General features: G+C 37.2%; 1 protein-coding gene across 2 annotated transcripts in view; it reads left to right on the forward strand.

The window, feature by feature from the left end:
• The window catches only part of IL1RAPL2 (interleukin 1 receptor accessory protein like 2), a 1,488,864-nt gene that overhangs the window by 880,009 nt on the left and 592,019 nt on the right, over positions 1-16,836 (forward strand). The gene's annotated exons all lie outside the window — the stretch shown is intronic.

A 16,836-nucleotide genomic window follows, 5' to 3' on the forward strand; every position in this document is an offset into this window, starting at 1 on the left:
TTCAGGGCCATGCCAGTTGGCCCTACTTTGGAGTTTGTGTTCCTGAGTGTGACAGAGTTGGACTCAGATATAACCTTTCTACACATGCCCCTTCTGTTACTTTTACCAGACCTGTGGTTGGTGTTTGGGTTGGTGTATACTCAGGAGACCTGAATCTCTGAACTGTCCATGTTACAACCAGGCCCTGGGCCTCAGCAGACTTGCAGCTCCTACCCTCTGGTATCTTGCAGTTACCCTGGCCAGCTGACAAGGAGGTGAAGAGGGCTGACCACCACAACAGTGAGCCAAGAGTGCCTACAACTGCAAACAGGAGAATTGCATCCATCATCCATGTAGAATCTAAGCCCCCTTTTGATGTAGAAGGGGACTGGACATAGCCATCCCAGGTCCACAAGTTGGAGGAATAGAGTATAGATTAGAGTTGACTTACTGGTGTTCTGTTAGGGAACTACTGTGATTAGTAAGTGAAGAAATTGAGTAGTAGTGATGTGTAGAGGGTGGCCATGGTGGCTGCTGATGGTTTGATGGTTGGGAGAGGGAAGAAGGGATATGGTGTTGGGGCATTTTCAGGATTTGGTGTTGTCCTAGGTGGTGCTGCAGGGTTTGATGCTGCCCTTTGTGTGTCTTGTCTTGGCCCACTGGGTGGACTTGGGGAGATTGTGGACTACAATGTGGACCACTGTCCGTGTGCTGCAGCAGTTCTCCAGTATGTATTTGTCGGGTGCAGTGGATGTGCCACGATGGAAGAGTTTGTTGATGTGGGAGGGGTGGCGTGGGTGGGATGGGGGGTATATGGGGAACTCAAATTTTTTGAATGTGACATTTTAAAAGAAAATAAAGAAGAAAAAATAAAAAATAAAAAGATTGAATTTTTTAAAAAAATAAAGAACATTATTTATGACCAAAAAAACCCACAAAACCACCAAGTTCTCTCCTATGTCTTTTTCTGTGTATCTACTTCTCCATGTGCCTTCTTGATTAAGTGTCCATTTGTATAGCCTGCAAAACTATTGGGGATTCAAACTGAGTAACAATCTAATGATATGGTCAAATAAATCCATAATTGTAACATAATTTAATGAAAGACATCTCAGCTGAATCTAATATAATCAAAGGCTATCACACCTTGAGGATTAGACCAGTTTACCAGTGTAATCTCTCCTTTTGGAATTCATAAATAATTTCAAACTGCCACAAATTACCTTTGTGCATTGCCTTTGAGTATCACATAGGTTTGTTTGTTTGTTTATTTATTTAAAGAGACTTTAGATTACATAAATATTACTTAAAAAATATAATGGATTCCCATATGCCCTACTCCCTCCCCTTCGCATGCTTTCCCACATTAACAACATGCTTCATTAGTGTGGTATATTTGTTACAATTCACAACCATGGATTATAAGTTAAATTATAGTTTACACTCTGTCCTGTGCAATTTTTTATGTTATGAAAAAATATATAATGGCCTGTGTCCTTCCTTGTAACATCATGGAGGCCAATTCCAATGTCCCAAAAGTGTTCCAATATTACACTTATTTTCCCTCTCCCTCCCCTCAGAAACTCCAGTTACCACTGCCTCCACAGCAATGATAAAATTTCTTCTATTGCTAGAATAACCATAAGTCTGTAGTAGAATAATAATACATATAAAATAAAAGTCTATAGTAGACTTTTATAGTATAAAATATTTTATAGTATATTTTATATTTTATTTTGTATTTTATATAAAAATATATTTATATAATATATATTTATATTATAAATTTACATATAAATATATTTATATTTATATATATTTTATATTTTATAGTTTATTTTATAGTATAAATAAAAGTCTATAGTAGAATAATAATACGTACACTTTAGTCTATTGTTCATGCCCCAATCTTGAGGATTTTGGGATGATGATGCCCATGCTGCCTCTAACTGAGAGTGGGTTTAGATCCCATAGGGTAGATTGATGGAACTATCTTGGTTGCAGTTGCAGTCTCTGTTCCTTTAGATGGGCATTGTCCATCATCATCTCCTTGTTAGTTGTCCTAGGTGAATCACATGTACTGGAGTGTAGGTGTTCCATCTCTGCTGAGATTCAGGCCCACCTGGCACATGGATGGACCAAAGATTTAAGTTTCTTGGACATTAAACTATCAAGTATAGTACTCACTTTAGGTTCAAATAGAAGGGACAGAAGAGCCATATATAGGGAAACTACAAATGGGTCCAACTCTGTCACACTGGGGTACATAAATTCCAAGGTAAAGCGCACTGGCATGGCACCAAACTCCTGAGCTGTTTGCCCTGCATATAGTATCTCAATGTCTCTAAAGCCCTCAAATAGTGCCCCGCCATTTGAGGCACTATTTACTGGCAGTAAATGACATCCTGCTGAGACATGCATAAGCGTAACCTCTGGAATGATTGTCCAACTCATTTTGAAATCTCTTAGCCATAAAAATTCCTTTATATTTACCATTTCCCTCTTAAGTTCTAGGTTTTTTTTTTTTCCCAACTGCATCACTGGTTTTGATCTGTTGTCTTCTCTTTCTTATTTGTGTCGAGATAGTTAATATTTTCTTTTGCAATTTCTTTTTTGACCCACTGACTATTTGAGAGTGTGTTTGTTCTTCATATATTTATGATTTTTTCATTTCCATCCATCATAGATTTCTAGCTTCATTCTATTATGATCAGAGAAAGTATTTTGTGTAATTTCAAACTTTTTATGTTTATTGAGACCTGTATTTTGACCCAACAGATGGTATATCCTGGAGAAGGATCCATGAGCACTTAAGAAGAATGTAAATCCTACTGTTTTGGGGTATAATGCTCTATAAATATTTGTTAAATCTAATTCATTTATCATACTGTTCAAGCTATTTCCTTATTTATCCTTTCTTCAGATATTTGATTCAATGCTGATAGTGGTTTATTAAAATTTCTTACTCTTATTATAAAAAATGTCAATTTCTCCCTCCAGTTTTACCTGTGTATGTGTGTCATTTATGTTGGGGCAACCAGGTTAGGTGCATAATATTTATTATAGGTATCCCTTCTTGATGAATTGCCCATTTTTAAACGTATAATTACTTTATTCATCTCTTATAATAGGTTTGCATTTAAAATCTGTTTTGTCTCATGTTACTATGGCTAGTCCAGATTTCTTTGGGTTACTATTTGCATGGATTATCTTTTTCCAACTTATCAATTTCAACCTGGTTGTGCCATTACATCTGATGTGAGTCTCTTGTAGAAAGCATATAGATGGCTTATATTTTTTCAATCCATTTTGTCAGTCTGTGTTTTTTGATTACAAAAATCAATTCATTAGCATTCAGTGTTATTACTGTAAAGACATTAAGTACTTTGTCCATTTTTTTCATTTGACTCTCCGTTTTCATAACTTACTCTTGTCTATATTTTTACCCTTTAATTTACCCTTTCTAATAATCATTTGTAAACTCCTCTCTAATTCTCTCACCCTTATTTTTTCCTTGCAGGCTGCAGCACTCCATTCAGTATCTCTTGTAAATGTGGTCTTTTGGTAACAGTCTTTCAGTTTTTATTTGTATGTGAAGATTTTAAACTGAGCCTCTTTTCTTCTTTTAATTTTTAAAAATTTTTAAATTTTTGTTTTTATTTTTTAATTCTCAAGGACGGTTTTGCTGGATGATGAATTCTTAGCTGGCAGTTTTTTTCCTTCACTCCTTAAAATACCTCATACCACTGCTTTCTCACTTCCATGGTTTCTGATGAGAGATTGGTACTTAGTCTTATTGAGCTTCCCTTGTATATGATACATTGCAGTTGTCTTGCTGTTTTTAGCATCTTCTCTTTATCTCTGGTACTTTTCATTCTGAATAGTAGGTGTTTCAGTGTATTAGTCAGCCAAAGGGATGCTGATGCAAAATTCCAGAAATGTGTAGGCTTTTATAAAGGGTATTTATTTGGGGTAGAAGCTTACACTTACAAAGCCCTAAAGAGTCCCACTTAAGGTACCATGAGAGGTACTTGATAGCAAAGTCTGTTGCCACATGTTGATGCACGATGGTGGGCAATGCCTGTGAGTGTTCAGGCTTCCTCCTTCCTCTTAAGGCTCTATAGTCCCACCTTCTTCTGAAATCAGCTGTAGGCTGACTTAAGGCTTGTCACTTTCCCTGGTGGTCATTTCTTCATGGGCTCAGCTGCTCCTCACCACAAGGTCAGCTGTAGTCTCTCAGGCTCATCTCTCTTCCCAGGCCATGTCTATGGAGCACTCTCCCTGTGTATCTGCTTCTTTGTTCTTCCCTGTGTATTTTTTTGTCTTGAGTGTCCACCCAAGGCGGTGGGGACTCAACATCCTATTGAAGTTGCCAAATCAAATTCCTAGTCTTAATTTAGTCAAGTAAAGGTGAAAGCTCTGAATCTAATACACCTAATATGCCCAGAGGAACAGACCAATTTACAATATAATCCAATATCTATTTTTGAAATTCATAAATAATACCAAACTGCCACACCCAGAGAAAGTCTATTCAGTTTTTTTTTTTTCTATTTGGGATACCTTGTCCTTCTTGGATATTGATATTTGTCTTTTTGTCACTAATTTTTTCAGAAATAAATTCTGCCCCTTTTCCATTATCTGCTCATTCTCAGAAACTACAATGCATATTTTTCTGTGTTTTATGTTGTCATTCAATTTTCTGGGACCCTGTTACCCTGTTCAATATTTTTCATTCTTTTTCTCTGTTTTCCTGTTTCAAATATAGATATTCTGTGCTTGACTTCACTTTTTCATTTTCTGCTGTTTTCAAATCTGCTATTATATGCCTCTAATGTATTTTTAATAATATCCATTGTATCTTTCATTCCCTTAAGTTCTGTTACTTTTTTTCAGGCTTTCAAATTGTTCTTTTTGCTCACCCAGTGTCTTCTAAATATCCTTTATCTCTTTAGTCATATTTTCCTTCAACTCTTTGAATTGGTTTAAGAGTTTGTGTGATTATCATTGATCTGTTGTCTTAAATGCCATATCTCATCAGGAGTTTTGATTTATTTCTTTGGCTCTCACTTTCTGTTTATTTTTTTCCCATATAATAAACTTTATTTATAGAGAAGTTTTTCATTGCAAAGAAGTTACATCAAAACTGTGGAGGATTTCTATATAACCTCTCTACCTTCCAGATTTTCCCCAATTAATGACATCTTATATTATTCTCACACATTTGTTACAATTGATGAACAATTACTGATGCATTGCTACTATTAATAACAATGATCTATAGTTTACATCATCATTTACACTTTCCACTGTACATTTTTTCCAGGTTTTAACAAAATGTATAATGGCCTGTATCTATCATTGCTATATCATGGAGAACAATTGTAATGCACTAAAAATGCTCTTTGTTCTTCCTGATCTTCCCTCTACTTCACCTCAGAACCTGTGATAACCACTATCTTTTTATCATTGTTACAAATTATTCCATTACAACAATAATATTAGTCTACTTTGGTCCATCGTTCCTTTCCCCCCTATGTTTGTTCATTCCTTTTTCTTGAGGATTTGAGGATAGTGATGCCTGCTCTTCTTCAGATTGATAGGGGCCTTAGATCTTGTGGGGCAGATGGAAGTGACTGTTTTGCTTTAGCAGTAGATACTCTTTGTTTTTTGGGATGATGATTGTCCATCTTCATCATTTTGTTAGTTGTCCTGGGCAGGTCTGATGAACTGGAGAGCTGGTGTTGGCCACAACTCTGCTGAGATTCAGATCTCAACTGAAATATGAAGATCAAAGATTTTAGACCCTTCAGCATATTTAGTGGGGATAGTGCAAATTATAGGTTTGAATGAAGGGGTCGATCAATCATGTGTAGAAATGTTATAAATGAGTCTAACTCTGTTATATTGTATAAATAGGTTAACATAAATGACAGGGTTAGGCCTACCAACATGTGCTGATTTCATAGGGCTGTGTACCTTGTCTATAGTGCCCCAATGTCTCTTGAGCCCTTGGGAACACCCTTGTTTGAGACTTTATTTATTGTGACAGTTAATGAGAACCACCTGAGACATGTGTAAGTGTAGCTGGAATGACCTTCCATCTCATTTTGAAGTCTCTTAAACATAAAGGAAAGTAAGTCTCTTTTGTATTTATTGTTTCCCCCATTTCGTCAAGGTCTTTTTCTAAATGCCTCTCTTGTTGGCATATGGTATTAATCCCTCAGTGCCAGGGAAGCTCATCCCCAGGAGTCATGTCTCATGCCAGGGGTAAGGTAGTGCATTCATTTGCTCTATAAATTTGGCTTAGAGAGAGGACACATTTGAGTAACAAGAAGGTTTTCAGGAGGTAACTCTTAGGCAATAATTACTATTAGGCTAAGTTTCAATTCTACAAGAATAAGATTCATAAGTACAAACATTAGTTTGTACCCAGCTGGAACATGGACAGCTGGAACATGGACATCCCAAAGATTTAAGGCTCTTGGACGTACACCTATTAACTCTAGTGCTTACTATAAGTTCAGATAAAAGGGCCAGAAGAGCCAAGTGTAGGGAAACCTCAACCGAGTCCAACTCTGTCACCCTTGGGAGCATAAACTCCAAAGTAGAGCCCACTGGCAAGGCACCAAATTACTGGATTATCTGCCCTGACTATAGTTTCTGTATGTCTACAAAGCCCTCAGGAGCCCTGCTATTTGAGATAGTATATGCTTTGGCAGCCATGAGATCTTGCTGAGACGTGCATAAATGTAACCTCTGGAATGAGATCCCGACTCACTTGGAAACCTCTTAGCCTCATTTGTCTTTACCTTTCCCCCTTTCGGTCATAGTCTTTCTTCAGTTACATTGCTACTTGGTACTTGGTAGTAATCCCTCAGTGCCAGGGAGGCTCATCCCCAGGAGTCATGACCCACTCCAGGGGGAAGAAAATGCATATATATTCTGAGTTTGGCTTAAAGAGAGGCCACAGATTAGTAACATGGAGGCTTTCAGGAGGTAACTCTAAGGCACCCTATAATACTAGGCTGAGTTTCAATTTCAAAAGTAAAGCTTCATAAGTACAATAATCAATATCAAACACCTGTTGATGGATCATCCTGTTTCACTAGTCACTGCCCTTGTACTCAGGGGAATCTTGCTCTTCCATTAGAGAATGTTGCAGAGCTCCCCAGGATGGGAATTTGCTAGTTGATTTCTATTTATCTGTGAATATTTTGAACTCTCCCTCATTTTTGAATGCCTGCTTTGCTGGATATAGAACTTCTTGGCTGGAAGAGTTCTCCTTTTAGCATCTTAACTGTGTCATACCATTGCCTTCTTGCTTTCGTGATTTCAGATGAGAGATCAGTACTTAATCTTATCAAGCTTCCCTTTTTGTATGTGATGGATCTCTTCTCTTGCTGCTTTCGGTATTCCCTCTTTGTCTTGAGCATTGGAGAATTTGTCAATGTATATCTTGGGGTAGGCTTCTTAGGATTTATACTGTTTGGGGTTTGCTGTGCTTCCTGGTCATGTAAGTTCATGCGCCTCAATAGACTTGGGAAATTTTCAACCATTATTTCCTCCAACACTCCTTCTGCTTCCTTTCCCTTCTCTTTTCCCATTGGGATGCCTATAATACTTTTGTTTATGCTTTTAGCATTGTCATTCAAGTTCCTAATACCTTGCTGGAATTTTTCCAACTTTTTGTCTATCTGTCTGATTTCAGTTGTACAGTCTTCCATATCACTGATTCTTTCTTCTACCTCTTGAAATCTGCTGTTACGTGCTTCCAGTGTATTTTTGATTTCTTGCATTGTGCCATTCATAACCATTATATTCACTATATTTTTATGTATATTTACAATTTCTTCGATATGTTCTCCCAGTGTCTTCTTAGTATCCTTTATCTCTTCCTTCACTTCATTAAGTTGACTCATGATATTTGTTTGGGCATCTCTGATTAGTTGTTCCATATTCTGCATCTCCTCCTGTTTTTAAGTTTGTTCATTAGACTGGGCCATATCTTTCTATTTCATAGTATGGCTTGAAATTTTTTGTTGGTATCTAGGCATCTGTTTATCTTTATGGGTTTATTTGGTTGGTTATCTTCTCGTTCTACTCTTGGGTTTTATTTTATTGTTGTTTTTGTTTTTGCATATGTGGTAAAGTTTCACTTTGACCCTTCGTTCCTCTCATTCTATATCCTTCCTGTTGAGTTCCCTTGAAAAAAATTTCGAACCAGAGTAAGAGAAAGAGGTAAGAATAGACAAAGAATAATAGTAATAATAATAAAAAATTTAGAAGTGGTGCCACACAAGACCTAGGAAAATAAATAATTACCACAAGTTAGAAATCAAAGAAGTACAGAGAAATAAGAATAAAAATGTGAAATAGAAAAAATTAAATGAGAAAATAGAGAAATACATAGAATGAATTAAATGGCCAGATAATGAGAAAAGAGGAAAAGTAAAATGAACAAAGTAAGTAAAAGAAGAGAAAGAAAGTGAGAGAGAAAAATAAAAAAAAAAATTGAAGAACAAACAAAAAGAGGTGGAATGAATGAAAATCAGATATAAGAATATAGAAAAATAAAGGAAAGAAAAGAAATAATGTCGGTAGATAAAATGGTAAAAGCAAAAACAAAGAAAGGGGAAACACAGCAAGCAAGAAAAAAACACAGCAGCAACTGAAAAAAAACACAGCAACAAGGATAAACAGCCTTCCATCTTAGGCCCCTAAGGAGCTTCTTAGGCTGCTAGTGTTCATGAATCAATCACCCTGCATCCCACCCTCTGCAGGTGATGTACAAGGTTTTAGAGAGTAAAATAAGGGGAGAAAAGGAACCTTAAAAAATAACAGAAACAAGAAAGTGTAAAACAAAAAGAATGTCTATAAACTTCCTCTCATCTCCTTTTTAGCTGGATGCCTGATAACCAGGTGGATCACTCTCTTGATCTCTTCGATAAGGAGAACTAGGGAATCAAACCAGGGGCCTCATACATGCAAGGTGGGAATTCCTCCACTGAGCTAAATTTCCTCCTTAGGTTTATTATTCTTCATGAGCTATCTGCCCCATTTTCCCCAGGTATTAGAGACTTCTAAGCTTGCCAGAGTCCTACTGATTGGATACCTGTCCACACCCCCTCTATAATCTAGTTGCTCTCTCTCCCTGGGTGGCTGGGCTTGACAGCCTGCCTGAGTGGATCCTCTCATCCATCTCCCTATCTGTTTAGGGTACATTCCAAGATTCAAAGAGGGCTCAGCTGGCCAAACTCACCACAAATAAACCATTCTCCCCCTCTGCCAGATCCTTCTTCCTCCCAGGGAATGCCCTCTCCCAGTCCATTGGCAGCAGCCAGCCAGGGGCACCAAGGCTACTTGCCCTTGGTGCAGGGTATATATGACATTTCCAGCCACAGAGGCAAGTGTCTTACAGTTTTACTTTGGGTTCTTTCTTTTTCCAGTATCCTCCTAGATGACTCAGCACACCTTCCCATTCTCTATATATATTCAAAGTGGCTCCTTTAGATAGGTCCCTGCCTTCTCTCCACTTTTTTTTTGTGAGAGGATCAGACTTTGCCTACCTACTTGGTGCCATTTTCCTGGAAGCTGTTGTTTGTTTATAACAATAATCATTTAGATATGAAAAACGGAAAAATGAAACCATCCTATTTACAATATAAGCTATAAAACACTTTTGGAAAGCATTCAAGAAAGATGTAAATGGACCTGTATAAAATAAAATTTTATTGAAAGACCTAAACTATTATCTAAATGGAGAGTGAGCACATTTCTATATGCAAGACTTCTTAGAATGAAAAATCAGTTTTTCTCAAATTCATATAAATATTTAATGCAATTTGCTATAATCGCAATTATTTTAGAACTTGACAAAGTGATTATAAAGTCAACATGCATGAATGAATGTATTGGAAAAGAGACTCGTGAGAGGGGGTTTATTCTACCAGATACTAAAAATTACTGCAAAACAAAGGAAATTAAATAGTAACTTTAGGAAAAGATATTAGATCAGCTGAATAGAATACCAAATCTGGAAACAGATTAAAAGTACACAGGAACTTAGTATACAATGAAATTAACATTTTAATTTAATGGGAACGGAAGGTAATGAAATTATATTAAACCTTTGTGTGGATATAATTGACTATCCACTTGGATAGAAATAATTAAATCTCTGTCTCATATCATGTTTAAGAAAAATTCCAGATTGATTGTAGGGAATTAATTTCTTTTACAAATGTCATTACTCATTTTGATGAATTAAGGTACTAGGCTTTATATTGTTTTATTTTACTATACCTTCTGACAATTTTCTTAAAGGGGACAAAAATATCATTGGAGATGACTTAATACCAGAGACCAAAAGACAAACACCTTTGTGCTAAAAAATGGTTTGCCAGAATGCTTGGGGATTTTGAATCTCAGAGTGTAGTAAAATTAATCTGTTCCTTCTTTTGTAACAATAAAATTTTATTCTGTCTTTGAATTTTTTATCTTGTGAGGGGTGTTTTCAAAGTTGCTCTTATGGAGATGTGAAGCCCATGAAGGTTTCAGCTTGGTGTACCTTGAAACTGCAGCAATACCAGAGTTAAGATTCATTTCTCATTGTTTTTATTCATAGATATGGCATTGGAAATGGGGGAGAAGGTCTTTACTGTTTTTAATTCATAAAATAAGAGAGTAATGTGGGAGGAATGGGTATTTGATAGATGTAAGAAGCCCGGCGTTTCTTGTCTTGGGACCTGGATTCTCATCATGATTCCACCATTAACATCAGGCCTCACTGGGCCTCAATTTCTCCACCTAGAAAATAGATGTAATAAGGTCTGCCATAAATCTCAGAAAGCTTATAAAAATTAAATGACTATAGTCCTTACTTGATATTAGCTTCTACTATAGGAAGGAAACATTTACATGGAGGATAGAAATACAATGATCTAAGATAACTCAGACTCTAACTGCGGATTTAGTGTTGAGGTTTTTGATTATTTTGAAGTCCTGTTTTTCAGTATAATTTACAAACTGTAAATTCCATTTGTTTTACATGACAATTTGATGTGTTGATAAATGTGTATACCACAACCAAGATATCGAATATTTACATCTCTCCAAGTTCTTCTATTCCCCTTATTAGTCAATCCCCTCCTTCCATCCACAGGTTGTGGAAAAAAACTCATCTGTTTTCTTTTCCTATGGTTTTGAGTTGTCCAGGATGCCATATAAATGGAATAATACAATAAGTATTATTTTGTGACTGACTTCTTTCACTTACCATGACATTTTTAAGATTCATGTATGTTGTGGCATCTATCAATAGTTTATTCTTTTTTATTGCTGATTAGTAGTCCATATTCCACTATATAGATGCACTACTGTTTAACGATTCATCAGTTGATGAAGTTTTGGTCATTAGGAATAGGGCTGTTATAAACCTGGGTTTTGATTGTACGATACTTTAGTTCATCTACTTGTTTTGTTTTTGACAACTTTTATAAAGTTCTTTCAACCTGTATGCCTTTTTCAAATTTAATGAAATTATACTGTTTATATTTCCTATATATCTATAAGATTCCAGACTTAGAAAGAACTTTATTTATTATTTTTATTTAAAGATTTATTTTTTTATTTCTCTCCCCTCCTCCCCCCCAGTTGTCTGCTCTCTGCGTCTATTCACTGTGTGTTCTTCTGTGTCCGCTTATGTTCTTGTCAGTGGCACACCAGGAATCTGCATGTCTCTTTTTGATGCGAGACTTTATCTTTAATGGTATCCATGGGGTAAAAATGAATGAATGCAAATTAAATCCTCTTAAGGAGTGTCCTTTTCTACAGTATGAATACCTTCTACATTTCCAGCAGAATAATCTTTCAGAAATGTACATCTGATCATAAGATGTTATTTTTTAAGGCATTCCAATGATTTTATAAAATCTTTTAGAAAATAGCTTCTTTTTTTCAAGGTTCACAGGGCCTTGCACTGGGTCAAGCATTCTCATGCATTATATAATTCAGACCTCACAACACCCCTATGAAGTTGTTTACACAGTAAACAACTGTGGTTGGTGACACAGTAGCAAAACTGGGATTTGAACCCTGGCAATATCCTAATATCTTCGGATGGAATTTAAGACTTTTCATATTGGATCCTAGCCTACTCCATGCCACTCTCAATCAAGCAAAACTATTTGTAATTTTATTTCCACTCCACGTTGATTTCATTTCTGGGTGCTTGTTATATTGTTGTTTCCTCAGTCAGATATGTCCTACCTCTCATCTGCCTGCATAGCTTCTATATAGTGTTCAGAACTCAACTCAGATGCTCGTAGTAGCCTACCTGAACACCCAACTCTCTCTCCATGCCTAATGTGTTATAAATCTTGAATGAACCAACATAAGAACTAAAACTTTAAATTAAGGTAATGCTTCCAGAGTTCTCTTGAAATATGTCACATTTAAATTATGGCAGTCATTAACATATCATACTAGATATGTATATCATCTGAAAGTAGACTAATGGGGGTAATAACAATAATAGAATAATATTTAATATTAATTGAGTGGCTTCAGTACTTGGTGCCCTATATCACAAGTCATTTACATGTATTACTTTATTTATTCCTCATAATCACCCCAATTGGTAAATATTATCACTACCTACTTCTTCCAGGAGAAGAAACTGAAGTTGAAATTTATTTAAGTAGCATGCTCAAAAACATACAACTTGGGACTACAGTCCAAGCGTTTGACTCTAAAACTAATGTTCTTTGCCACTACACACAAATAATTTCAACATTAAGATTATGGAGATAGGAAGTTGGAGAAATAGAATTGGGTAGGAGAAGTACTCTCTGGAATGTGTTTTCCCAAGCATTTGGAGTAGAGGTAGGGCTGAAAAGAGCTAGATTAATACCTAATTCACAATTGTGCTCCTAATCACCTCTTCCATAACTCAATGGTGGAGTGTTCAGGTTCCCTACAAATTGTTAGGCGGACATTTGGATGTTCTATGGAACAGTTCAGTCTCCTGGGGGAAAGAAAATGAGTTGGTTGTGAGGGGGTGGGCATTGGGATGAAACAAAGTTGATTTGAATAACAGAGGTTACTAAGTTAGCTTGTTGTTGCACAGCTGCTTAGTGACTTAACCTCAGAGTCAGAAGGAATATTTTAATCAATTTTCCTTGTGTTCTTGCCATGAGGAATGAGCCATGTATTCTGAATAGCATTAAAGTAATAGCCATCAAATCAAACTGATTAAAAAGAACCTGTAGGGGGGAGCTGGTGTAGCTCAATGGTTTGAGTGCCTTTTTACCATGTGTGAGGTCTTGGATTCAATCCCTGGTATCTTGTGAAGAAAAAAATAATAACCTTTGGGTATGTTCTCAGAACTGCACAGTGAAAACAGAAGTAACTGTTCCAGGGTGGGGACTCCCAGATCCAAATGTGGCTGGCAGCAGGGTCACTTCAAGTATTTGGTCAACACATGTCTCGGTTATGCATTCTGGGCTCCTAACCTCAGCAAGTGCTAGCAAGTGACATTGGCCACCCAGGAAGATTTTAAGGAGAGAAGTTGAACTTTAAGAGCTGATCTTATGTTGACTGAGCAAGGATGTCCTACAACAAACTGCTCAATGAGAAGATTGCCAGTTTGTGAACTGGAGCTGCTTGTTGAATTTAAGCATATCCATGAAGTTTATTTTCTTAGTCCCAGGAAAATTAAATAATAAGGGGATTATACATTGAAGTGAGTATTAAGGATCTACTCATATTTGAAGCTTTGGTGGTTTTTACTTGCCTCAGATAATCAGCCAGCTTGAGACTTGACATATGTATTTTAAACTTCTTTGCTTAACAGTCAGAATTAAAGGAAACAGGTCTAGGGCCAGTGAGGTCTGGCAATGTAGTTACCGGACCACTAAGAATGAGGTAAAGGGAATATTGGGAGAAAGAGGGAAGCAATGCTATCAGTAAGCCCAGCAGCCTACAGCTTAAAGAAACTGAAGATAATGGAGTCAAGAGCCCAGAATATTTCACGGATTCCTTGTAAGCACACAGAGCTGGGTAGGCTAATTAATGAGGAACCCTGTAAAGAAGGGTGGTTTGAATGTGACAGCATGATCTTCTGTACAGAGATATGGGAAGGGTACTTTTAAGGCTCTTCTGAGAAAAATGAAACTCCTTTACCCTCTGCTTAGTGTTGGAATTGCCTCTTAGTAACTATTCATTTTCAGTGAGTTAAAGTATTAGATTGCTGGGGTTTTGTTAACCCAGTAGTGAAGTTTTTAAAAAATTGGATTAATCATTAGCACCAATTTTCATTAATCAAAGCTAGAGGTTCTGAGAGATAGAACCCAGGATTAAAGTTTCAGGGACATGAAATACTATCTCTGATGGATGGCCACTATATATAGTGCTGCACAAGCAGAGTTTGGTGAATAGACCCTGAAGACCTCTGGGTTCTGGTTGCTCACATTGTAGTTAGTATTATCCCCATTTTGTAGAAAACTGAGACCCATAGTTAAGCAACTGCCCAAGATCACAGAAGTTGACTGAACCATAGAATTGAACAAAGAGCTCTCTTACTCTAAAGCCAGTTTGCCCTTTCACCTAAACTTCATTCTTCTCCAGGGATGGCAGTGATCTGAAGACAACATTCTTCTAATGTCACAGTTTTCCACAAAAACCTGTACTGGTTACAAATAATTCATAAGGCTAAATGGTAACTTGGAAAGTACTTAGAGCTATCTCTATTTCAAAGAACTAGTAAATATGGCTGGCTGCTTTTCATTAGGAGTATTTTCTAAATCCTATATATTGTTTAGTTTTCCTGGGGGGGCAGGAAAACAAAGCAGTTAACAGGAAAATGGTTAGAAACAATTTCATATGGACTTCCCCCAAAATGAAAATAGAAAATGCTGTCATTTATCTTTGAATAAAATGGGTGTGTGGGCTCTTTTGCCTGCCCCCTCCACCACTATTTGAAATCGCCGCAGCTCAATTTTCATTTTCCTCTTCCCTCCAAATGCCCAGAGGGACAATATCTTTGTTTAATGACCTTCAGAATGATTCTTTAGAAATCTGAGGCTGTCAAATTTAGAAGCAATCCGAAAATAATTGTGGATTATTATTGTATGACGACAGTGGCAGCTGGGCTGTTTTTTTCTCTCTGTTAAGACTAACTTCTTCATTTTCCCAGAAACCTTATATCCTGTGGTTTAACTCAAAAGCAAATCTCATACAGGTGAAAAACTTTGCCAGACATCGTATATAATATAATTTCAGACAAACCCTTAAACTCTTCTCCAGAAAGATCCTAGTGGATGAAGCAATCTTATACCTAGATGCCCTAGATAGTATTGCTTTTTTTTCCCACTCTCTGTCAATGTGTTTGGGTAATTGTATTAGACATAAAGCAAGTATATCTCTTAAATAGTCTACCTGTGAATTTAAGTACAAGTTTTTGCGGCTTTGTTGTAAAAACTTCTGCCTGCATAAAATAAATATTTGTTATAATGACAAAGTAGAAGATAGGGGTTCTCATTCAGATAATTTTACACAGATCCATACACTCAGACCTGGGGATTAAGAGTCAGCATGGCAATCCTTCTGACAACCTCCAGACTCTTTTTTCTCCTTTCCATTTCTCCTTTCCATTTCCCCCTTACATTAGGTCAAACAGCATTTTAAAGTCATGTTATTATATGTAGACAGGGATATTCTGCTGATCCGCATTGAACCTTTAATTCAAGGTCATTTTCTAGTTGCCCTTATGCACACCTGAGCAGAGTCTTAGAGACAGATAAAGTAGATACAAAATTCTTTTGAGGGATAAAGAGACCCACGGGTTCTATGGTCATGGCAGATGGGGTTCACTGCCATCTCAGATGGCCCTTCTTTGGAGCTGGTGTTTCTGCGTGATGGAACTGGACTCAGATTGGATCTCTTCACAAGCCTTTCATGCTACTTTACTTAAATTGTAGTTGGTGTTGGGTTTAAGATATATTTAGGGGATTTGAATCTCTGGACTGACAATATGATAGCCAGGCCCTGAGCCTCAACAGACTTCAGCTCCTACACTCTGATTTATTGGACTTACCCCGCTCAGCTAACATGGGGTTGAAGAAGGTCAACCACCACACCATGGAGCCTAGAGTGCCTACAACTGAAAGCAGGAGTATTGTATCCAGTATCCATGTGGAATCTAAGTCCCCACTTGACATAGATGTGCAATGGACACAACCAATCCAATGTCCACAGAGAAAATGTGGCATTGGTGTGGGAAGGGTGGCCATGGTGGCTGCTGGGTGCGGGGAATGGGAGGAAGAGATGAGATGGGGAGGCGTTTTCGGGAGTTGGAGTTGTCCTGGGTGGTGCTTCACGGACAACTACGGGACATTGTAGATCCCCCCAGGGCCCACTGAATGGAACGTGGGAGAGTGTGGGCTATGATGTGGACCATTGACTATGGGGTGCAGCGATGCCCAGAGATGTACTTACCAGGTGCAATGGATGTGTCATGATGACGGGAGAGAGTGTTGCTGTGGGGAGAGTGGGGGGTGGGGGCGGTGGGGTTGAATGGGACGTCATATTTTTTGAATGTAATATTTTTTTAAAAAATGAATAAAAATTTAAAAAAAAAGAGTCAGCATGGATTATATCCCTATATGAATGTTCAGGATTGGTGGTAATGGCAGGAAGAGGTAGCTGTGGATGTAGCATGCAACATGGTGGGGAAGGTGGAAAGTGCTCTTAACTCCTACTTACAACATATGCCTCATTATCAATTTCTTTATTGCTTTGACCAAGAATTTAGGTTATAAAATTCTTTTGCTTTGATGGTTCATTGCTTCCTCACAG

The sequence above is a fragment of the Dasypus novemcinctus genome, chromosome X, assembly GCF_030445035.2.
Source record: "Dasypus novemcinctus isolate mDasNov1 chromosome X, mDasNov1.1.hap2, whole genome shotgun sequence".
In the NCBI taxonomy this organism is placed as follows: domain Eukaryota; kingdom Metazoa; phylum Chordata; class Mammalia; order Cingulata; family Dasypodidae; genus Dasypus; species Dasypus novemcinctus.